We start from the raw sequence: 24,956 nt of genomic DNA, 5'->3' as shown, positions 1-24,956 counted from the left end.
CACCGCCCTACAGGGTTAACAGTGCATGCATTTTTTTTCAAAGGAGGAGTTGTGGTAAAGGTAACACTAGAAATATGGTGGGGGTGTGACTGGAGATAAGATGGGTCTTAAATTGGGCACATGGTTGCGCTTTGCTGAAGACTAGTGATGGTCATGTTTAGGAGAAGTCATGGAGAAGCATGTGATCAGTTTGGTCAGGTGTAAGTCTCAGATTTGTTAGTCATGATCATATGCGAAAGCAGGATGTGATCACAGGAAATCAGAGCTTTGCAGATCTGTCAGCTGATCAAATAAGTCACATGCTTCTCCATGAGTTCCCTTAGACATGACCATCACTACTGAAGGCACAACAAGGGGGGCTTGTCTCTTGTTCAGATATGTGCATGCTAAAAGGTGCCCCTCTTTCTCATCTAAGAATATTGAGAATGAGAAGTGTAAATCTGGTGATATGACATACTAAAAGAAATTCAGATTCCCCCACCTTCTGAATTCACAGGGATCAAAACCGTCTGTAGCCCTTGTCACCATCAAGATCAATTTTGCACCTCAGCACTAGTCTCTATTTGCATTTCTTCCATACCCTAAGAAAACACAATAAAGTTTTGAAAATTCATAGAGGATCCCCTAAACATGTATATTCTAAAAAACAGACACACTACAGTATTAAAATATAAAACTGATGATCTAATACATCTCATATTCACTCTGCCAATCTTTATTGAATTAATATTTTTTTATTAAAAACAAACTAAAATCTTTATTAGTGCACACAAAGAAAAACAACTCACATATTCCTTCTAAATAGAAAAATGAGACTGTGTTTGGTTCGTAAAGATAAAGATGATTGTAACCATATTAGCGCACTTGTAAAATACTGAGTATTATAAGTGATTCCCCCTTAAATTCCGCTCTGACTCCTACATTATGACAAACGGTATGAGACTCCCAACAGCTAATCCTATAACTATTTTTACAAGAACAAATAAAAAAAATATTGCATACATTAGTCAAACATTTTTTGCTTGTTAATAAGGAATTAAAATATATAGATGTAAAATTATGCATGCTTGCAAAATAGTAAAAACTGCAGATACAAAAAAGAAAGAATGAAAGAAAAAAGTAGATAACTTATGTTAAAAGTTATACATTTATACTTTCCGATGCTAGGTACACACAACACAATTCTCTGACAGATTTCCTGTCAGACGGATTATTTTCAGCCGAACCGATCTGATTTCCGAACGATTTTCTGATCAATTTTCCATTTACTTCTGTGGAAAATCAGATCAGAAGTTTTAGAAATAATTAATCTGACAATAAATCTGTCAGAAAATTGTATCAGGTGTATCTATCATAACATTATTTTAAAATAGTGACCCTACAATTACCGTATTTTAAAAACCATCACCAGGCACCAGGCAGTGATGTAAAAATATCATCTAATAGCTTAGTAGACAGGCAGGTCAAATGTTACCTTTTTCCTGAAGCTAAAAATGCAGTCTTTTTGATCACATGACCACCAGAAGTCACAGAGTACCGGAACCTGATCTGCAGTCTCTGTGGGCGGAGCTTCTGCTGCTGCTCAGATTGCATCATCCCGTTGATCAAACTGCAAGGGGTAAGGCAAATGAATGATACCATTTTTATGACTTTTTTTTTATAGTTCAGTGAGGTAAATCAGACTGAATTGTCTGAAAAAGAATGAGCAGTTGCTCGTGATAGATTTTTTTTTAATCAATTCTGTTCTGATCAAGTAGAAAATTGTATCAATAGATACAATTATTTCTTTGAAGAAAATGTTTTCAAGTCGATTATTTACAATTTAATGTAACAATTGGCTATAATTACTAGGTTATTATTGACAGTTGATCTAACATGTCAGAAAATTTTTCTTCGAGATGGTGGGGGAGGAGAAAGCGGGAGTGACTGACGTCTCCTGGGCAGCATCTAACAGAACAATGCAAGTGGCTCAAATCATTCTGGATGTATTGCCGCTGAGATGTAACTAAGATGGAGTGGGCAGTGTGGGGAGAATGACTCACCACCCAATTAATTTCTGACCCAGGTGGTATGGATCGCTGGTCGTATCAGACTGTTATGTACGACTAGCTGGGAAGAGAAAGATATTCCATGGGATTTTGCAAGCTATTCCAGCTGAAAACAAGTCAGCAGAGTCACTGATTTCTTCTCAGAAATTGAGCCTCGACTACGGCAAGTTTTTAAACAAGACATTTGATGTAGAACTGAGAAACCGAATGATTAAACTTAGTGCTCGCGTGGTGAGGAGGCCATGTGTGCGCAGAAGTGCTGACCCGCTGATGGGTTGGCGAGCTGTGCAGGCGGGACACCGGAGAGCACCGGAGCTGTGGCAAGGAACCCAGAAGACTTCTACGGGCTGGAAGAAGTGCCAGGAAAGTAAAGATTCCATTTTTCACCTCCGGAGTCCTTTAACCACTACTCGCTCACCCGACCTTTCAAAAACGTTCTGTTGGTCCCTCTTGACAGTTCACCAGATGTTTTAAAACATCCTCCCCCACCGCCGCTACCATGATAGAGTGCGCGCCCCCCAGCCGCGGGTACAATTCAGGTCTTGAACCACCGTGATTGGTGAAAAGGGAAGAAGTCTTCCCTAAACCAATCAAAGCGCCCATAAGGCAAAGATCGTGGCTTCAACAAGAAGCCAATGAACTTTGTTGTAACAGCAACACAACTTGCCTAATCTAGATTAGAGTTGGGCCGAACGGTTCGCCGGCGAACGTGGTTCGCGCGAACTTAGGTGGTTCGCGTGCGGGTACCGCACGCGAACGTTTTGCGGAAGAAGTTCGGTTCGCCCCATAATGCACCTGAGGGTCAACTTTGACCCTCTACATCACAGTCAGCAGGCCCAGTGTAGCCAATTAGGCTACACTAGCCCCTGGAGCCCCACCCCCCTTATATAAGGCAGGCAGCGGCGGCCATTACGGCCACTCGTGTGCCTGCATTAGTGAGAGTAGGGCGAGCTGCTGTAGTCTCTCATATAGGGAAAGATTAGTTAGGCTTAACTTCTTCCTGGCTGCATACCTGTTCTGTTCAGTGAGCCCTCAGCCCACTGCATACCTGTACTGTGATCCTGCCACTGCATACCTGTTCAGTGATCCTGCCACTGCATACCTGTTCTGTGAACCCACCCACCACCACTGCATACCTGTTCAGTGATCCTGCCACTGCATACCTGTTCTGTGAACCCACCCACCACTGCATACCTGTTCAGTGATCCTGCTGCCACTGCATACCTGTTCTGTGAACCCACCCACCACTGCATACCTGTTCAGTGATCCTGCCACTGCATACCTGTTCAGTGATCCTGCCACTGCATACCTGTTCTGTGAACCCACCCACCACCACTGCATACCTGTTCAGTGATCCTGCCACTGCATACCTGTTCTGTGAACCCACCCACCACTGCATACCTGTTCAGTGATCCTGCTGCCACTGCATACCTGTTCTGTGAACCCACCCACCACTGCATACCTGTTCAGTGATCCTGCCACTGCATACTTGTTCTGTGAACCCACCCACCACCACTGCATACCTGTTCAGTGATCCTGCCACTGCATACCTGTTCTGTGAACCCACCCACCACTGCATACCTGTTCAGTGATCCTGCTGCCACTGCATACCTGTTCTGTGAACCCACCCACCACTGCATACCTGTTCAGTGATCCTGCCACTGCATACCTGTTCAGTGATCCTGCCACTGCATACCTGTTCTGTGAACCCACCCACCACCACTGCATACCTGTTCTGTGAACCCACCCACCACTGCATACCTGTTCAGTGATCCTGCTGCCACTGCATACCTGTTCTGTGAACCCACCCACCACTGCATACCTGTTCAGTGATCCTGCCACTGCATACCTGTTCAGTGATCCTGCCACTGCATACCTGTTCTGTGAACCCACCCACCACCACTGCATACCTGTTCAGTGATCCTGCCACTGCATACCTGTTCTGTGAACCCACCCACCACTGCATACCTGTTCAGTGATCCTGCTGCCACTGCATACCTGTTCTGTGAACCCACCCACCACTGCATACCTGTTCAGTGATCCTGCCACTGCATACTTGTTCTGTGAACCCACCCACCACCACTGCATACCTGTTCAGTGATCCTGCCACTGCATACCTGTTCTGTGAACCCACCCACCACTGCATACCTGTTCAGTGATCCTGCTGCCACTGCATACCTGTTCTGTGAACCCACCCACCACTGCATACCTGTTCAGTGATCCTGCCACTGCATACCTGTTCAGTGATCCTGCCACTGCATACCTGTTCTGTGAACCCACCCACCACCACTGCATACCTGTTCTGTGAACCCACCCACCACTGCATACCTGTTCAGTGATCCTGCTGCCACTGCATACCTGTTCTGTGAACCCACCCACCACTGCATACCTGTTCAGTGATCCTGCCACTGCATACCTGTTCAGTGATCCTGCCACTGCATACCTGTTCTGTGAACCCACCCACCACCACTGCATACCTGTTCAGTGATCCTGCCACTGCATACCTGTTCTGTGAACCCACCCACCACTGCATACCTGTTCAGTGATCCTGCTGCCACTGCATACCTGTTCTGTGAACCCACCCACCACTGCATACCTGTTCAGTGATCCTGCCACTGCATACTTGTTCTGTGAACCCACCCACCACCACTGCATACCTGTTCAGTGATCCTGCCACTGCATACCTGTTCTGTGAACCCACCACTGCATACCTGTTCTGTGAACCCACCCACCACTGCATACCTGTTCAGTGATCCTGCTGCCACTGCATACCTGTTCAGTGAACCCGCCACTGCATACCTGTTCTGTTCAGTGGACCCGCCACTGTATACCTGTTTAGTGAACCCGCCACTGCATACCTGTTCTGTTCAGTGGAGTTTGGTGTGTCAGTGTGAAGCAGTACCTTAATTACACTACCTGATTGATGTATACACATGCAAGATGTTTTAAAGCACTTTAGGCCTGTCATTTAGCATTCAATGTGATTTCTGCCCTTAAAACGCTGCTTTTCGTCAAATCCAGATTTTTCCCGGGGACTTTTGGCGTGTATCCCACTCCTCCATGCCCCCCTCCAGGTGTTAGACCCCTTGAAACATCTTTTCCATCACTTTTGTGGCCAGCATAATTATTTTTTTTTTAAAGTTCGCATCCCCATTGAAGTCTATTGCGGTTCGCGAACTTTAACGCGAACCGAACCTTCCGCGGAAGTTCGCGAACCCGGTTCGCGAACCTAAAATCGGAGGTTCGTCCCAACTCTAATCTAGATGCTCCCATCCAGTGACTGACTAAGCATTACCTTGTACTCATAGGGCTTGATTTACAAAAGTGTGATAACTGATAGCACAGCAGTTATCACGTGATCTGCCACATGCGAAGGCAAATGCGCACGTGATGTCGCACTAACCTTTGTTTACACACATATGTAATCCTTTACGCGTGCAAACCTTAGCGCGCGGCAGATCACGTGATAACTGCTGTGCTATCAGTTATCACTCTTTTTTTAATCAAGCCCTTACTGTGCTGCGTGATCTGTTTTTTTTATATTCCTGTATTGTCGTATTGCTGTATGTCACGCCTAAATATTGTCTGTAACCTAAACTAATGTCCAGCACTGCGTAATATGTTGGTTCTTTATACATTCAATAAATAAATAAACAGCACTGTCTCTGTGCTAGTTCTATGAGGTCATCTAATGGTAAAAAAAAAAAAAAGTAAAAAAAAAAAAACATTTTACACTTTATGAAAAAAATAAAGATAAATTAAAACCTCCTTCCCTCCTCCCCTGCCTTACCAAAATAAAAAAAATGTCAGCATTTAAAAAAAATACAGAAATAGTTAAGTTAGGGACTCCTCATTTTTTTTTTACTATGTATGGCATGAGGGTATATTACTGTTATATTTGCATATATGGGCTTGTAATTAGTGATGGACATAAAAACTGAAAAAATGCACTTTTTATTTCCAAATAAAATATTGTCGCCAGACATTGTACTAGGGACATCATTTTAAACATTGTAACAACCAGAACAAATGGGCAAATAACATATGTGGGTTTTATTCACAGTAGCACATTTTATTTTAAAACTACAATGGCTGAAAACTGAGAAATAATGATTTTTTTCCACAGTTTTTCTTATTATTCCTGTTAAAATGCATTTAGAATAAAATGATTCTTAGCATAATATACCACCTAAATAAAGTCTAATTGGTGGTGAAAAAAGCAAGATATAGATCATTTTGTTGTGACAAATATTGATGAAGTTATTGGTGAATGAAAGGTAGGATCGCTGACAGGTGAAAATTGCTCTAGTCCGTTAGGGTAAAAACCCCTCAGTGGTGAAGTGGTTAAAGTGTACCAGAGCTCAGGGACCTAAAAAGATTTATATATACCTGTGGCTTATGTATAAATCTTTTAGGTCCTTGAGCTCTGTGTCCCTCTTTGTTTAACCTCCCCGGCGTTCTATTGAGATCGCCAGGGAGGCTGCGGGAGGGTTTTTTTTCAATTAAAAAAAAACTATTTCATGCAGCCAACTGAAAGTTGGCTGCATGAAAGCCCACTAGAGGGCGCTCCGGAGGCGTTCTTCCGATCGCCTCCGGCGCCCAGAACAAACAAGGAAGGCCGCAATGAGCAGCCTTCCTTGTTTGGCTTTCCTCGTCGCCATGGCGACGAGCGGAGTGACGTCATGGACGTCAGCCGACGTCCTGACGTCAGCCGCCTCCGATCCAGCCCTTAGCGCTGGCCGGAACTGATTGGTCCGGCTGCGCAGGGCTCGGGCGGCTGGGGGGACCCTCTTTCGCCGCTGCTCGCGGCGGATCGCCGCAGAGCGGCGGCGATCAGGCAGCACACGCGGCTGGCAAAGTGCCGGCTGCGTGTGCTGCTTTTTATTTGAAGCAAATCGGCCCAGCAGGGCCTGAGCGGCAGCCTCCGGCGGTGATGGACGAGCTGAGCTCGTCCATACCGCTCAGGAGGTTAAAGAGGAACTGTCGCAAAAATCTTAAAATTTAAAACACATACAAATAGGAAGTACGTTTCTCCCAGAGTAAAATGAGCCATAAATTACTTTTCTCCTAGGGTTGCTGTCACTTACAGTAGGTAGTAGAATCTGACATTACCCACAGGTTTTGGGCTAGTCCATCTCTTCATGGGGGATTCTCAGCATGGCCTTTATTCTTTACAAAGACATTCCCTGAAAATGAGTAATACAAATATGCTGGCCAGCCAACAGGGATATGTGAGGGAGCAGGCTGGTGTCGTACTCTGTTCTCTGGTTGAACTCGATGGACGTATGTCTTTTTTCAACCCAAATAACGACGTAACTATGTAACTTTCTGCTCGCTGCACACTTTTTTGGCACTTGGATGGAGCAACTGCCATTGACTAAGTGCTTTTAAAAATAAAGAAAACCCCGAGAACGCCCCTATGAGAAGATGGGCTAGTCCAAAATCTGTCGGTAATGTCAGATTTCTACTACTTACTGTAAGTGACAGCAACATAGGAGAAAAGTAATTTATGGATCATTTTACTCTGGGAGAAATCTACTTCCTATTTGTATGTGTTTTATATTTGAAGATTTTTCGCGACAGTTCCTCTTTAAAGCGGACCCATACCAAACATTTTTTTAAATTAAAAATATGTAGTTGCACCACTCTGACACATACAAAGATAAATAAACACTCCTTCAAGCCTATGAGCATTTCAGTGCATGCTTTTCACCCTTCTCTTTTCATAACTAGGGTTATACTGGGGGCAAGCATTAGCAATTCCTCCATTGCCGGACACCACCTACTTCACCAGTTTGCCGGATTCTGTCCCAGCAATATGAAAGGAAGGGAGGGGTTCCTCCAATGAATGTAAAATATTTTATATTTGTCATCATGCAGCTGAAAAAAGGCTGCTATTTATTATTATAATTTAGAAAATAGATTTTATTTCTGAAATCTTGTATTTTGAATTTGGGTCCTCTTTAAGGAAGGAATGTGAAGGAATAGCACGGGCTCTATAGCCACATAGGTTTACTCTGTGTAGATTGGTGCAGAGCTAGTTGTAGAGGCATTTTGATCCATTTTTGAAGGTACCTGTTCTGAAATGTGTCCAAAATTGAGTGATGCGGGGTCGTAAAACGATCACTACTCCCTGACTGATTTTTGATCATCATGGTTTGCTGGATGGGTCTCACATAGTGCGGAGACATAAAACACTGACTGTGATAGGGACATTAAATTATGATGCGCATATTCGATGTACTCTGTAAAGTGCTGCAAACTATGTCAGTAGTTCATAAATACATAATAAAAAATAATTTCTAACCCCAGTGCCTACCATGTTTTGGGCCATAAGATTTGTTATTCTGCGAGCCTGAATGGAGTCAGTAAAGTATCCCTTGTAGAGCTCGAGGAAGCGCGCAGAGCGGCGATGACACATGTCACTTTTACCGCGCTGTCGCCTCCGATCTGCCAAACCGAACGGAATTTGTTATTCAAATTTGACCTAAATCTTTTAGCCGGTGGGTTGGTGTCGCCTCCTATATAGCTGATCAGACAGGAAAGGCAATGACAGAGGATGATAAGCATCTTGACATATTGCATCCTCAGATACTGCCAGCCAGTTACCATTTTCACCATCTCCAAATTATCAGTGACAGTATCAAACGCTAAGGTGTAAAAAACAGAGATGCGTTTAATAACGACACTCGTTAATAGGAAGAATCGGGGACGGGCGATCGTGATACTATTAATATGCTAAACAGGAAGAGATGGAATTAAACGATAACGATTTATTGATATATGACTGGCGTGCTGATAGAGGAATTTACAGAAATCCAGAAATTATTTTTTCTGTTTAGTTTTTGAAGTGTAACTGTCGGGCATAAAATCAAAAATCAATTCTTTATTTTTATCTGGTAAACAAGTAATATGGATGCTAACCAGGCAATCCAAAAGTTAAAATCTCTATTACTTTTCTTGTTTATAAATGATCATTCCCCAGTTTACCTGACACTTATTTGGTACGTTGCCGCAAAAAAAAGGAAGTTGCAGGGCATTCTGGGTTGTCTTTTTTTTTGCTTCTTTATTTCCTCTCAGACTAAACTAATGTACAGAAGCAAAAAAGGACAGCCCAGCATGCCCTGCAACTTCCTTTGTGCGGCAACGTACCAAATAAGAGTCAGCTAAACTGGGGAATGATCATTCATCAGCAAGGGGTAGTAGAAATCTGACAGAAACTACAGGTTTTGGACTAGTCCATCTCTTAATAGGGGATTCTCAGCAAGGCTTTTATTCTGTATAAAAACATTCCCTAAAAAGGATTTATACAATGAAGCTGGCCAGCTGCTCGCTGCACACTTTTTTGGCAGTTGGACAGAGAAACTGCTATTCCCTAAGTGCTTTTGAAAATAAACAAAACCCTGAGAATCCCCATGAGGAAATGGGCTAGTCCAAAACCTGTCAGTTCTGTCAGATTTCTATTACCAACTGTAAGTGGCAGCAACATAGGAGAAAAGTAACTTAGGGCTCATTTTACTCTGGAAGAAGCGTTCTTCTTAGTTGTATGTTTTTACATGTATTTATGTCTTTAAATTCAGAAGTAACGTGCAGGGAATATACAACAGGTAAGGTGAAAATAAAAAGGACAGCTTTGCAGAGGCACTGGTGATCAGGAGTTTATTTAGGGCCAGCGCTGCTGATATCGAATGTGAAACGCTGAAGGAAATGGCACACGCTCCAGATGGGAATCCTCTCAATTATGATTAATTGGATGAAGTGGATGAGAATTCCCCTCAAGGTTAAGATAAAATCTCAACCTAGCTTTACAGCAATAAAGGATGATCAACTATGACAATTCAAGATCTTTGCAATTAATAGAGCCATCAATTTTCAATGGTCAGCTTGCTAATACTGGCGGCTGCGCTCGCCACGGGAGAGTGGCGCCTGCAGCAGCGCTGGGGAGGCCCAGCCACGCACAAGAGCAGCTTCGTGTTACGTTGTGTGTGTTCCTGATGTTTTGTTTTTTATTGGCCAGCCTGTAGCAACATCCATCTGGTCTTATGGAATATACAAGCTGAGGGGCAAAGCGAGATTAGCATAGCAACTAGCGCACATTGGAATTATAATGCGTGTTCAGCGAGTATGATGAGTTATTCATTTATTATTTATTACAACATGACACAAGCAGAACCAGTTCTAGACTTTTTGCCAATGAAAGCGTCCATTGTAAGGACAACACCCCTCCCCCTACCGCGACGTGTGTGTGCAAAGCTGAAACGGAGAGGAGAGACACATCGGGCTGTGCATTACAGGCACTGGCACTACACTCCTTCTGCTTCCTCCAAGACAGCATCTCCTTCCTGGTGGCCCGCAGTATCTGATGCTCAAGATGCCGGGTATGTGCTGCGCCGGTGCGACATTACTCACCTGCTCAGCAGATTAGCGATGGGATCAACAGCCACACATGAAGTCCTGCTTCCTCTCTGACTACAGCGGCGCCTCGTGTGACCTGGCAGCATGTAACAGGTCACATGAGGCACCGCTGTAGCCATGGATACAAGTGGATGGAGATCCCATTGCTGGAACACTGAAGTGGCACTGCAGATCTAGGGAGGGGGGAGACGGGGAGTACGAGGAGGGGGGCATTTGGGTAGGGGAATAGCCTCTTGCTGTCCTCTAATGGTTGCCGCCCTGAAACACCTGATTCAGATTGCTTCATGGAAGAACAGCCCTGGACACAAGGTGCAGTGAAGGAGTACAAGTACTGTATGTGTCACACAGGGCCAAGTGGAGCTAAAGGAGTGGGCCAATAATTCACATTGCAATGTTGACCATGTCCCACAATGGAGGCGCCTGGAGGATGGCAGCCTCGGCAGCTTGCTCTGTCTTTTTATGTTTGTTTTATGTATTTTTATTTTTCAACATTGCCTTGTGCAACCCAACCCAGATAACCTTCACCAGTGAACAACTACTGAGCATTCGGAACTTCGACAAATATAATCTACCCCTGGATATTTCATCTACTCTTGATCTTCTGGGGATTCTGACTAGTGTTGGGCGAACATCTAGATGTTCGGGCCGAACAGGCTGAACATGGCCGCGATGTTCGGGTGTTCGACCCGAACTCCGAACATAATGGAAGTCAATGGGGACCCGAACTTTTGTGCTTTGTAAAGCCTCCTTACATGCTACATACCCCAAATTTACAGGGTATGTGCACCTTGGGAGTGGGTACAAGAGGCAAAAAAAATTAGCAAAAAGAGCTTATAGTTTTTGAGAAAATCGATTTTAAAGTTTCAAAGGGAAAACTGTCTTTTAAATGCGGGAAATGTCTGTTTTCTTTGCACAGGTAACATGCTTTTTGTCGGCATGCAGTCATAAATGTAATACATATAAGAGGTTCCAGGAAAAGGGACCGGTAACGCTAACCCAGCAGCAGCACACGTGATGGAACAGGAGGAGGGTGGCGCAGGAGGAGAAGGCTACGCTTTGTGAGACACAACAACCCCGGCCTTGCATGAGGACAAAAAGCGTGCGGATATAGCAGCAATGCTTTTTGCCGCCATGCAGTCATAAATGTAATACAGATGAGAGGTTCAATAAACAGGGACCGGAAACGCTACACCATCCCAGATGTTCATTGGTCATGTTACTTGGTTGGGGTCCTGGAGTGTTGCGTAGTCATTTCCAATCCAGGATTGATTCATTTTAATTTGAGTCAGAGGGTCTGCATTTTCTGTGGAGAGGCGGATACGCCGATCTGTGACGATGCCTCCGGCAGCACTGAAACAGCGTTCCGACATAACGCTGGCTGCCGGGCAAGCCAGCACCTCTATTGCGTACATTGCCAGTTCGTGCCAGGTGTCTAGCTTCGATACCCAATAGTTGAAGGGTGCAGATGGATTGTTCGACACAGCTACGTCATCTGACATGTAGTCCTTGACCATCTTCTCCAGGCGATCGGTGTTGGAGGTGGATCTGCACGCTTGCTGTTCAGTGGGCTGCTGCTGCATGGGTGTCAGAAAATTTTCCCACTCCAAGGACACTGCCGATACCATTCCCTTTTGGGCACTAGCTGCGGCTTGCGTTGTTTGCTGCCCTCCTGGTTGTCCTGGGTTTGCGGAAGTCAGTCTGTCGGCGTACAACTGGCTAGAGGAGGGGGAGGATGTCAATCTCCTCTCTAAAGTCTCCACAAGGGCCTGCTGGTATTCTTCCATTTTGACCTGTCTGACTCTTTCTTCAAGCAGTTTTGGAACATTGTGTTTGTACCGTGGATCCAGAAGGGTATAAACCCAGTAATTGGTGTTGTCCAGAATGCGCACAATGCGTGGGTCGCGTTCAATGCAGTCTAGCATGAATTGAGCCATGTGTGCCAGAGTCCTACCAGAATCCTCATCATCCTCTTGTGAGCGTTGTGATAGTTGTTGTGATGCATCATAGTCGTCACCTTCCTCCTGGTCTGCTTCTGCTGACCATTCGCGCTGAATTGTGGAAGTCCAACGTGCACCGCTCTGGCCCTTATCAGTGGTGGCATGAAATTCCTGCTCCAACTCCAGCTGTTCCTCCTCCTCTTCTTCGTCATAGCTGCTGGGGCCAGCGTTCCCTGAGGCGGATGGCCTGAAGTTGGTACCATCACGCTGATCGTTTTCTCCTTCAGATTCCCCCAGTTGCATCATGACAGCTGTTTCCTTGATTTTCAACATTGACCTCTTCAGTAAACACAGCAGTGGTATGGTAATGCTGACTGAAGAGTTTTCACTGCTCAAAATTTTGGAGGACTTGGCAGAGGTCCAACATGTTGGCCCAATCGGATCCACAGAAGCTTGGCAGCTGTCCGGATGCGCCTCGGTACTGCGCCGTCATGTACTGGACCACTGCACTCTTCTGCTCACAAAAGCGTGCTAGCATGTGCAGCGTAGAATTCCAGCGCGTAGGGACATCACACAGCAAGCGATGGTGGGGGAGATTGAAGCGCTCCTGCATCTTGGCGAGTGCCCCCGAAGCAGTACTGGAATTTCTACAATGTTTGGCCACTCGACGCACCTTCAACAGAAGATCGGCCACGCCTGGGTATGTCCTCAGGAACCGCTGAACTACTAGGTTCATCACGTGCGCCAGGCAAGGGATGTGTGTCAGCTTAGCCAACCTTAAAGCGCGAATGAGATTACTCCCATTATCACACACAACCATGCCCGGTTTCAGGTCCAGCGGTGCCAGCCAAAAATCCGTCTGTTTCTTTATTCCCTTCCAAATTTCCTCCCCTGTGTGCTGCTTATCCCCAAGGCAGATCAGCTTCAGCAACGCTTGCTGACGCATGCCAACAGCTGTGCTGCACTGCTTCCACGATCCTACTGCTGCTGGGTTAGCGTTTCCGGATGAGGTACAGCTTTGAGATGCGTTGGAGGAGAAGGAGTCAGAGAGGTAGGTGCTGCTGTTGTTATCCAGTGGGAGGGACGGCGGTGCAGCTGTTTGCGGCGTGGGCAACACCCGCGCCGTAGCAGGTGAGGAATCGCTGCCAGGCTCCACAAGGTTCACCCAGTGCGCGGTAAGGGAGATGTATCGACCCTGTCCGAACGCACTCGTCCAAGTGTCAGTGGTGAGGTGAACCTTGCAGGCAACGGCATTCTTCAAGCTTCGGGTTATTTTGCTGACCACGTGCTCATGCAACTCAGGCACTGCAGAGCGCGCAAAGTGGTAGCGGCTGGGAACCACGTAACGTGGGATGGCCACTGACATCATGCCCTTGAAGCTGTTTGTCTCCACCACTCGATATGGCAGCATTTTGCAGGCCAGAAGCTTGGCTATGCTGGCTGTTACTGCCACGGCCCGGGGGTCATTTGCTGGCAACTTCCTCTTGCGCTCAAACATCTCTGACACAGACAACTGAACCGTAGCACTGCACACGGAAGGGCTGTTGGTTGTTGTGTTTGATGAACACTGGGAGACCTCAAGAGCACTACTCCGGAAAGTGACAGTGTCAGCGTCGTCTGATGTTTGTGAATGTTGTGAACCACGCAATGGCTGGGCTACTGCTGCTGCTGAGGCGGGTCTGGTGGTGAGTCTGGTGAACCCAAGGGAGGCAGTGTTGCTGGTACCCTGTCCTGCCGCGTTTGCCCACAGAGTGGGATGTTTGGATAGCATGTGGCGGCTCATGCTGGTGGTGGAGAGGTTGTTAATACTTTTCCCCCTGCTCAGGCGGGTCTTGCACACCTTGCAAATTGCCATGGTAACATCCTCAGTGCAGTCTTCAAAGAAAGCCCAGACTTTGGAGCACCTGCCTCCATGCTGGCGATTTCTGTTTGCTCCTCTTTTGCCTCTCACTTGAACTTCCACGCTTGTGGTGCCTGAAATTGCGCGCCGCCTACCTTGTGGCACAAGGCGAACTCGTGCAGCAGTGGGTTCTTCAACAGACTCATCTGTGCTGCTGCTACGACGGCGATGTTCTCGTTCACAAACAAAATCTGGGTCTATGTCCACATTGTCCATACCCTCCTCTTCCATCTCCTCAAACTCGTCATATGTCATTGTGGGGGGCCGCCGCCGTGGAGTAGAGCTCCCCAGAACAACCTCTGCGCAGCTCACTCCAACGTCGTCTTCCAGATCTTGTCGGCCGACCTCCTGCAATTGCAACCCCTCCTGCCCAACTTGCTCTGGGATTTGGGTTTCCGAGTCCTCCTCGGACTCGCCTTGTAGTTCAGTGCGCGGTGCATTTCCCACAGTTAATGGTTGTGAATCCGGGCACAACATTTCTGGCTGTTCCTCCATTGACCTTTGAAAGGTGGAAGTTTGTTGGGCTGGGAATAGCTCCTGCGAATACCCCATTGTGTCCTGAGGTAATTCATCGGACTGGTTATCTGGCAGTTGTGTGCGTGGTGTCGCTGCCGGTTGTGTCAGCTTTGTGCCCACTGGCTCCTTGTAACTGGCTGAGGACTCGGACCTCGTGCGTGATGTGCTGGTGCTGCTTAACCCACTGCTGGACGCTTGAGAGGTCATCCAAGTAATTATCTGGTCCTGTTCTTTTGGATCTGTGAGGGTTGTTGTCCTGGACAACATGGGCGGTATTGAGTGGGTTTTCTTGGGTGCTCCCCTGTGGCCTGTACGTGAACCGTCAGGGGAAACACCTCTTCCCTTGCCCCTTCCTCTTTCACCGGATTTCTTCCTCATTTCACTTATCCTTACAGTACACGCTGACTGGCAGCAGTACAGTGGCAGTACAGAAATGCTATACAGTACCACTATTCCCAGCAGCGACACAGAGCACAATGCTATACAGTGGCGGGTGAGCGGTGTACCACTATTCCCAGCAGCGACACAGAGCACAATGCTATACAGTGGTGGGTGAGCGGTGTACTACTGTTCCCAGGCCCAGCAGACACAGAGTGGAAGTAAACACAATGCTATATAGTCTGGCTGAGCGGTGTACACAGAGTGGCAGTACACACAATGCTATATAGTCTGGCTGAGCGGTGTACACAGAGTGGCAGTACACACAATGCTATATAGTCTGGCTGAGCGGTGTACACAGAGTGGCAGTACACACAATGCTATATAGTCTGGCTGAGCGGTGTACACAGAGTGGCAGTACACACAATGATATATAGTCTGGCTGAGCAGTGTACACAGAGTGGCAGTACACACAATGCTATATAGTCTGGCTGAGCCGTGTACACAGAGTGTCAGTAAACAATGCTATATATAGCGTGGCTGAGCGAGGTACACAGTGGCAGTACACACAATGCTATATAGTCAGGCTGAGCCGTGTACACAGAGTGTCAGTAAACAATGGTATATAGTCTGGCTGAGCGGTGTACACAGAGTGTCAGTAAACAATGGTATATAGTCTGGCTGAGCGGTGTACACAGAGTGGCAGTAAACACAATGCTATATGTAGCGTGGCTGAGCGAGGTGCACAGTGGCAGTACACACAATGCTATATAGTCAGGCTAAGCCATGTACACAGAGTGTCAGAAAACACAATGCTTTATATAGCGTGGCTGAGCGAGGTGCACAGTGGCAGTACACACAATGCTATATAGTCAGGCTGAGCCGTGTACACAGAGTGTCAGTAAACAATGGTATATAGTCTGGCTGAGCGGTGTACACAGAGTGGCAGTAAACACAATGCTATATATAGCGTGGCTGAGCGAGGTGCACAGTGGCAGTACACACAATGCTATATAGTCAGGCTAAGCCGTGTACACAGAGTGTCAGAAAACACAATGCTATATATAGCGTGGCTGAGCGAGGTGCACAGTGGCAGTACACACAATGCTATATAGCCAGGCTAAGCCGTGTACACAGAGTGTCAGAAAACACAATGCTATATATAGCGTGGCTGAGCGAGGTGCACAGTGGCAGTACACACAATGCTATATAGCCAGGCTAAGCCGTGTACACAGAGTGTCAGAAAACACAATGCTATATATAGCGTGGCTGAGCGAGGTACACAGTGGCAGTAAACAATGCTATATATATAGTGTGGCTGAGCGAGCGGTGTACTACTGTTCCCAGCAGCGACACACAATGACTGGGGGGGACCCTGGCTAGCGTGGCTGGAGAGCGAACTACCCTGCCTGCCTACCCAAAGCTAAACCCACAGAGAAATGGCGGAGATATGACGTGGTTCGGGTATTTATTTACCCGAACCGCGTGACCGTTCGGCCAATCAGAGCGCGTTCGGGCCCGAACCACGTGACCCGTTCGGCCAATCACAGCGCTAGCCGAACGTTCGGGGAACGTTCGGCCATGCGCTCTTAGTTCGGCCATGTGGCCGAACGGTTTGGCCGAGCACCGTCAGGTGTTCGGCCGAACTCGAACATCACCCGAACAGGGTGATGTTCTGCAGAACCTGAACAGTGGCGAACACTGTTCGCCCAACACTAATTCTGACCAGTGGAGCTACAGTGCTGAACCAGGCAGTGAGGATTAGAAGAAGAGGCAAGTGCTCCGGGATCCAGACTCGCTTTCGACGCAGAGGACTGCTCTCTCCACTACCTGGAATCATACTCTCTAATGTCAGGTCCATATATAACAAACTGGACGAGCTTCAACTACTGATCAGAACAAAGAAGGACTTTTATCTCTCTGCGGCCATTTGCTTCACAGAGACTTGGCTATCTGAGCTTATTCCAGACAACGCTCTGCAGATTAATGGATTTACACTCTACAGGTCTGACCGGGACACACTTACTTCTGGCAAAACCAAAGGTGGAGGACTCTGCTTCTATATTAATGATAGATGGTGCATGGATGTTACAGTTATTAAGAGGACATGCTCGGCTGGGCTGGAAACACTCTTCATAAACTGCAGACCCTACTATTCACCCCGTGAGTTTTCTTCATTTATTTTGGCTGCTGTGTACATCCCTCCACAAACATGTATGCAGCCTGCGCTCCAAGATCTCGCAGATCAAATCACTGAGGTGGAAAGGGAGTACCCAGATTCTTTTTTCATCACACTAGGGGATTTCAACAGTGCTAATCTTTCCAAAGAACTCCCCAAATACAGGCAACACGTCACAAGTGCAACTAGAGAAGGTAAGACACTTGATCACTGTTACACTACGACTAAGTATGTATGCAGCCTGCGCTCCAAGATCTCGCAGATCAAATCACTGAGGTGGAAAGGGAGTACCCAGATTCTTTTTTCATCACACTAGGGGATTTCAACAGTGCTAATCTTTCCAAAGAACTCCCCAAATACAGGCAACACGTCACAAGTGCAACTAGAGAAGGTAAGACACTTGATCACTGTTACACTACGACTAAGGACTTGTATCACTCTGTCAGCAGGGCAGCTTTGGGGAACTCTGATCATGCTGTTATACAGCTTATCCCACCATACATCCAAAGACTAAAAACTGCCAAACCTGTAGTGACCACAGTTAAGAAATGGACGAGTGAAGCTGTAGAAAAACTGCAGAGCTGCTTTGATTTATTAAACTGGAATATATTTAAAGAGACACTGAAGCGAAAAAAAAATGATGATATTATGATTTGTATGTGTAGTACAGCTAAGAAAAAAAACATTAAGATCAGATACATCAGTCTAATTGTTTCCAGTACAGGAAGAGTTGAGAAACTCCAGTTGTTATCTCTATGCAAAAAAGCTATTAAGCTCTCCGACTAACTTAGTCGTGAAGAGGGCTGTTATCTGACTTTTATTATCTCAACTGTAATTGAACTGTTTACTTTTCCTCTGCTGGAGGAGAGGTCATTAGTTCACAGACTGCTCTGAAAGAATCATTTTGAATGCTGAGTGTTGTGTAACCTGCACATATTATAGAACGATGCAATGTTAGAAAAAACACTATATACCTGAAAATAAAAATATGAGAATTATTTTCTTTGCTGCTAATCTTCTAGTAATTATTCATAGTACACAACCAATTCATTATATCATATATTTTTTTTCGCTTCAGTGTCTCTTTAAAGAATCCTCTAGTGACCTAAATGAATACACTGACGCTGTGACATCATATATTACCTTTTGTGAAGAGTCCTGCATCCCCACAAGAAAGTGCACCAGGTACAATAACGATAAACCCTGGTTCACATCACATCTTAGGAAGCTGCGCCTCGATAAAGAAAGGGCATATCGTACAGGCGATAAAGTCCTCTACAAAGCTGCGAAATACAAACTGCAGAGAGCCATTACTGACGCAAAAAAAGATTATTCTAAAAAACTTGAGAAACAATGTTCAAACGCTGACTCATTCACAATATGGAAATCTCTGCATGAAATTACCAGCTACAGGAAGAAATCTCCGCCCTCACTACACAATCTGCAGCTTGCAAATGAACTGAATACATTTTATTGCAGGTTTGACACTAGCAACAAAAGCCAAACACACCAAGTCAATTCGCATAATTTCCATCTCTGCAGCAGGCAAACTGAACACTTTTCCTGCCAGCCAACGTCTCCACCCCTTGCGGTGCCTCAGCAGCTACACAACACAGGAGGCCAGACAATCTATTGACCTGTCCCCAGATGTGCATGCTCTAACAATATGCCAATCAGATGTAAGCAGACTCTTCAAAAGACAAAACACTAAGAAAGCAATGGGGCCAGACTCTATCTCTGCGAAATGCCTGAAACTCTGTGCCGATCAATTAGCTCCTGTATTCACAGACATATCCAAAGCATCTCTCAAACTCTCAATTGTTCCGGCCTGTTTTAAATGCTCAACTATTGTACCAATCCCAAAAAATTAAAAACCTACATGTTTAAATGATTACAGGCCTGTTGCCCTGACATCATTGGTCATGAAAGCATTCGAAAAACTGTTAATGGCTTATCTGAAATCTACACAGATCCCCTGCTGGACTCTCTGCAATTTGCCTACAGGCCTAATAGATCCGCAGATGATGCCGTGAACATGTGTATGCATTATGTACTACAGCATCTAGACACCCCAGGAACCTACACAAGGATTTTATTTATAGATTACAGCTCTGCATTTAATACCATAATGCCATCTCTGCTACACAGCAAGCTCTCCCAGCTACACATACCTGAATCCATCTGCAAATGGATAACCGATTTCCTAACCGATAGGAGACAGCGTGTTAGACTTGGTAAACACACATCAAGCTCTCTGACCATCAGTACTGGTGCACCCCAGGGCTGTGTGCTTTCCCCACTGCTCTACTCACTGTACACCAATGACTGCATCTCCACAGATCCATCTGTTAAGGTTCTGAAGTTTGCAGATGACACAACAGTAGTTGGTCTCATACAAAACGGGGATGAATCTGCATACAGGCATGTGGTGGGACTTCTTTCCTCCTGGTGCAGCAGCAACAACTTGAAACTAAACGCTCTCAAAACCATGGAGATGATAATGGACTTTAGGAGATCTCCCCCCCAGCACCTCCCCTTAACCATAAATGGATCCACAATAACCCAGGTAGAGTCATTCAAGTTTCTTGGGTCCACGATCTCACACAACCTAAAATGGGATAACAATACGGTCACTATTGTCAAGAAAGTGCAACAGAGGATGTACCATCTACGGCAGCTGAAAAAGTTTGGCCTACCTCAAAATTTAATGGTGCAGTTCTACACTGCAATTATTGAATCCACCATAACATCATCTATGACTGTATGGTTCAGCTCCTGCTCAGCATTAGAAAAGGGGAGGCTGCAGCGCATCATCCGAACAGCGGAAAGGATAATTGGCTGTAGCTTACCTTCCCTGCAGGATCTTTACGCTAGCAGGTGCAGAAAAAGAGCAACCAAAATTGCCTCTGACCCCTCTCACCCAGCTCACTTCATCTTCCAGCGCATGCCTTCAGGAGTAAGATTCCGGTCAATCGCTACCAAAACCTCCAGACACAGGAACATCTTTTTTCCTCAAGCGGTAGCCATACTTAATGCTGAACCACACTAGAGCAGCTAGGACTTGAAAGTAATCAGCACAGAACTGAAAATGAACATTTCACACACTGCTTACTGCCACTATACTTATGATGTCCTTGACTTGTAATATACATACTGTCTGTCCTTGTATTGTTTTTGTTTGTGTTTGTGTTTGTTAAGCAACTGCCAAGACAAATTCCTTGTAGGTGCAAACTTACTTGGTGAAATAAAATTGATTCTGATTCTGATTATTAGTTACAGCACCGCACTGGCTCCTCTTGCTAACTGGTGTTGATAGTCTATTTTAAATGTTTGTTTCAGGCAGCAGAAAGTTTAGCACCAGCCTTGTACGGGTTCGTTGGCACTGCTGGTTAATTGAGTTCAAGATGACAGTCACAGAGACTCTACTGTATTTATGAGATTAAACAACTCAACTATTTATTAAACACCTCTAAAAAAAAGTATGGTTAACGTATACGTATAATGTGATCAGACAACATGCATGAAAAAGAGGAGTGTTTTGCACTTGAGAAGAAAATAAACCCTTAAAGGGGAACTGAAGAGAGAGGGATATGGAGGCCGTCATGTTTATTTCCTTTTAAGTAATACCAGTTGCATGTCAGCCCTGCTAATCCTCTGCCTCTAATACTATTAGCCATAGACCCTGAACAAGCATGCAGCAGATCAGGTGTTTCAGTGGCTCAGACTTTAAAGTCAGATCAGACAAGACTAGCTGCATGCTTGTTTCTGGTTTTATTCAGATACTACTGCAGAGAAATAGACCAGCAGGGCTGCCAGGCAACTGGTATTGCTTAAAAGGAAATGAACATGACAGCCTCCATATACCTCTCTCTTCAGTTCCCCTTTAAAGCGGTATCGTCACCATAAAAATCTAATTTCAACAGCAACTGGTCTGAGTGTATTAAGTGATAAAGATGCTAATCCTGCATTCAAAACTTGCAAAACTTTTTCTTCTGTTATGGTTTGTAGTTATCACATACTTTAGGAGCACCTAGAATAGGATTTCTGCTTTTACTTTATAAAATTCACAGGAATTATTACGTGGACAGTGCAATACATCTGTTATGTAAGTAGAACTAGTATTTATCTACTTCTATATGTGTTTTTTATTTCTAGGTTAGCATGGGTGTCGCTTGTTCTTTAAAAAGCAGCACCACTCAAAAAATATGACAAATACAGGTGTATATGATAGAAAAATGATAACAAATCTTTATTACAAAGTCTCACAGTGTATTATCACAAGTAACAACAAAAATGTAAAACATTTAAAATTACCCATAGCTTATCTAAAGTTGCAGTTACACACGGGACCAAAAGTTCCCTGTGCAACCCTTGAACCCTTGAATCAGTATGAGCAGTGACCTGGTGCCTAGTACACAAATATCTATAGGCGAACAATAAACATATAATAAATGTCATAAAATAAGTGCAAACCATGAAAAAAACAGGTCTGGACAATCCAGATCTGGAAGTGTCAAACAAAGAATATCAGGCAAAGTGCAACGGATGGTGGAAACAACCACTAGATGAAGTGCATAGTGTAACATAAATAAGATACTTAGCCCAGGTACAACTATGGTGGCATCAGCTAGTGATGGGCGAACACCTGGATGTTCGGGTTCGGGAAAGTTCGCCGAACATGGCCGAGATGTTCGGCATGTTCGGGCCGAACCCCGAACTTTCCGAACATCCAGCTTTTGGGGGCCATATGGGGTCGCAGGCATAAGGGGGGAGCATGCCCCGATCGCGGGGGGGGGTCGGAAATTCCCCCCACCCCCTCCGCTAGCGCTCCCCCCTCTGCCCGCTTCCCCATTCAAAAGTTTAAGCAAAGTACCTGTAGTGGATGGCCTGGCAGTGGGCGGCACTGTGGAGTGAAGAGGAGGAGTCCGGAGAGTGACGAGTTGAGGGAGGCCGGGCAGCGGGCGTGAGGTCAGAGAAAGGGCGGAAGTACCACAAGGGTACTTCCGCTGAACCGCCCGCTGCCCGGCCTCCCTCAACTCGTCACTCTCCGGACTCCTCCTCCTCACTCCACAGTGCCGCCCACTGCCAGGCCATCCACTACAGGTACTTTGCTTAAACTTTTGAATGGGGAAGCGGGCAGAGGGGGGAGCGCTAGCGGAGGGGGTGGGGGGAATTTCCGACCCCCCCCGCGATCGGGACATGCTCCCCCCTTATGCCTGCGACCCCATAGGGGGGCAGTATTCGGCCGAACAGGGCCCTGTTCGGCCGAACAGGGGCCCTGTTCGGCCCTGTTCGGCGGCCATTAGAAGTTCGGGGCGAACCCGAACTTAAAAGGCCGAACACCATCAGGTGTTCGGCCGAACGCGAACATCACCCGAACAGGGTGATGTTCTGCAGAACCCGAACAGTGGCGAACACTGTTCGCCCAACACTAGCATCAGCATGGTTTGGTGTGACGAGGAGCACCCTCAAAACGACCCCACTAGTATCGTGGGCGTTACCCCGCTTTTTCAAGGAGAGGATAGGCAGTGAGGAAAAATGGGCGTGGGTGGATAAAAAAATTGTAATAAATGATAAAGATCGTTTTCAACTAGTCAGGAAGTGAAGCCGAAAATGTAAAAAATAAGTATTTTGAAACGGACACAAAAATGAAAATGAAAAGATATTTATTTTAAAAACGTTTCACTATTCAAAAATACAGCTTAACCTAACCCTACTTTCACACAGAGCCCTCCCCTGGTGGTGTCTAACCCTAACACCCTCTGGTGGTGCCTAATCCTCGGACCCCCACTGGTGGTGCCTAACCCTAACCCCCCCCGGTGGTACCTAACCCTAAGACCCCCCCCCCCGGTGGTGCCTAACCCACCCTGATGGTGCCTAGTCCTAAGACCCCCCTGGTGGTGCCTATATCTAAGACCCCCCTGGAGGTTCCTAACCCTAAGACCCCCCCGGAGGTGCCTAAACCTAAGAACCCCCTCTGGTGGTGCCCAGTGGTGGGGCGAAATTTTGCATTGAAATTCACAATTATGCATCGTCTGAGAAAATCGTAATTAATTTTGTATGTAATTGTAATATTTAATAATTTCGTGTGCATTATGCGTAATTTTTGTGAAATTTCGCATAATTTCACTATGACTTTAGCGGTTAATAGCAAAGCCCCTATATATTGCTACCAAAAGTGCTACATATGTTAAGCAGAATATTGGGTACAAGTCAAAAAAATAATTTAGAGAGAATTAAGAAAAATATTTTTAAACTGCCTTTTTTCTGAGTTTAAAAACCATGTTTTCTTTTCACATTTAACCTCCTTGGCGGTAAAGCTGCGCAGGAGGTTTTCTCTGGCCCTGCTGGGCCGATTTGTTAAATTTTTTTTGCTAGCTGCGTCAGCACACCGATCGCCACCGCCCCGCCCTCGATCGCCGCTATTCGCTATCCGCGCTGCCTGGCCAATCAGTGCCAGGCAGCGCTGTGGGGTGGATCGGGACTCCCAATGACGTCCCGACGTCGGTGACGTCCTCCCGCCCCGTCGCCATGGCGACGGGGAAGCCCTCAAGGAAATCCCGTTCTTTGAACGGGATTTTCTGATCGGAGATTGCCGAAGGTGATCAAAGCAGGCGGGGGGATGCCGCTGAGCAGCGGCTATCATGTAGCGAGCCCTAGGCTCGCTACATGATATAATAAAAAAAAAAAAAAAGAAGAATAAACAAAATCAATTGAATTTACAAATCGTAATTACGTATAGGCGTAGTTGCGAAAATGTATGCAAAATTTTAGCGTAATCGTAATTAGCTGATTACGGTCATCACTGGTGGTGCCTAACTCTAACCACCCCACCAGCACAAACACCCTTTCTGACTCCTAACTTTACCCACACCCCCTTTGCACAAACACCCTTACAAACGTAGAAACAATTACATATTTGATAACGTACATACAAACAAAATACTATGACAAAAACTATAACATTTCAAGTGCCAATCAAAAGTAGGAAACCCAAAAGGATCTAGAATAACACACATTTCTTCACAATCATTATTATCCTTATTCTTACAGCTTTTCGAGAGTTTTTGCTTTAAACTCTTATTAAAACTGCAATATAAATATTCCTTCTTGTTAAGATGACATTAAGCTGTACTGCAATTATTTCACACAAAGATATTTTCCACTTATTACGCTTACATAACCCTCTTTTTTGTTTGCCGGAGACAAGAAATCTCTTGTTTGTAATTGTCTGCGGCACAGAAGTGTTTATAGAACTCCTTTGATGTGAATTAAGAGTCATACAGAGACAATCTCCACCGGAGGAGCAAACTTTTGTTATATTTGCCTGAGAAGTTTTGGGTGAGAAAACTGACAAGAGGTGCAGGGAGCGCTGATTAGAGTCTGTAGGTGTTCTTAAACCTCTGAGACAATGGCGTAGAACAAAGGCAAGCCTGCTGTATTCATACCATCATCATCGTCATCATAATATGCATACAAATATAGTTTTCTTTGGTGCACAGTAGGAGAAAAACAGAGCTCTTTGGTGGCAGAACAATGCTTGCCTGTTCCTCAGATCTATCAATCAGGATATGTGTGCTGCT

General features: G+C 45.7%; 1 long non-coding RNA gene across 2 annotated transcripts in view; it reads left to right on the top strand.

Moving 5' to 3' along the window:
• The window catches only part of LOC137518128 (uncharacterized), a 210,746-nt gene that overhangs the window by 124,198 nt on the left and 61,592 nt on the right, over positions 1-24,956 (top strand). The gene's annotated exons all lie outside the window — the stretch shown is intronic.

The sequence above is a fragment of the Hyperolius riggenbachi genome, chromosome 5 (genome assembly GCF_040937935.1).
Source record: "Hyperolius riggenbachi isolate aHypRig1 chromosome 5, aHypRig1.pri, whole genome shotgun sequence".
Lineage (NCBI taxonomy): Eukaryota > Metazoa > Chordata > Amphibia > Anura > Hyperoliidae > Hyperolius > Hyperolius riggenbachi.
Note: the sequence above shows the minus strand (reverse complement) of the source record. Positions and strands in the feature narration are given on the sequence as shown.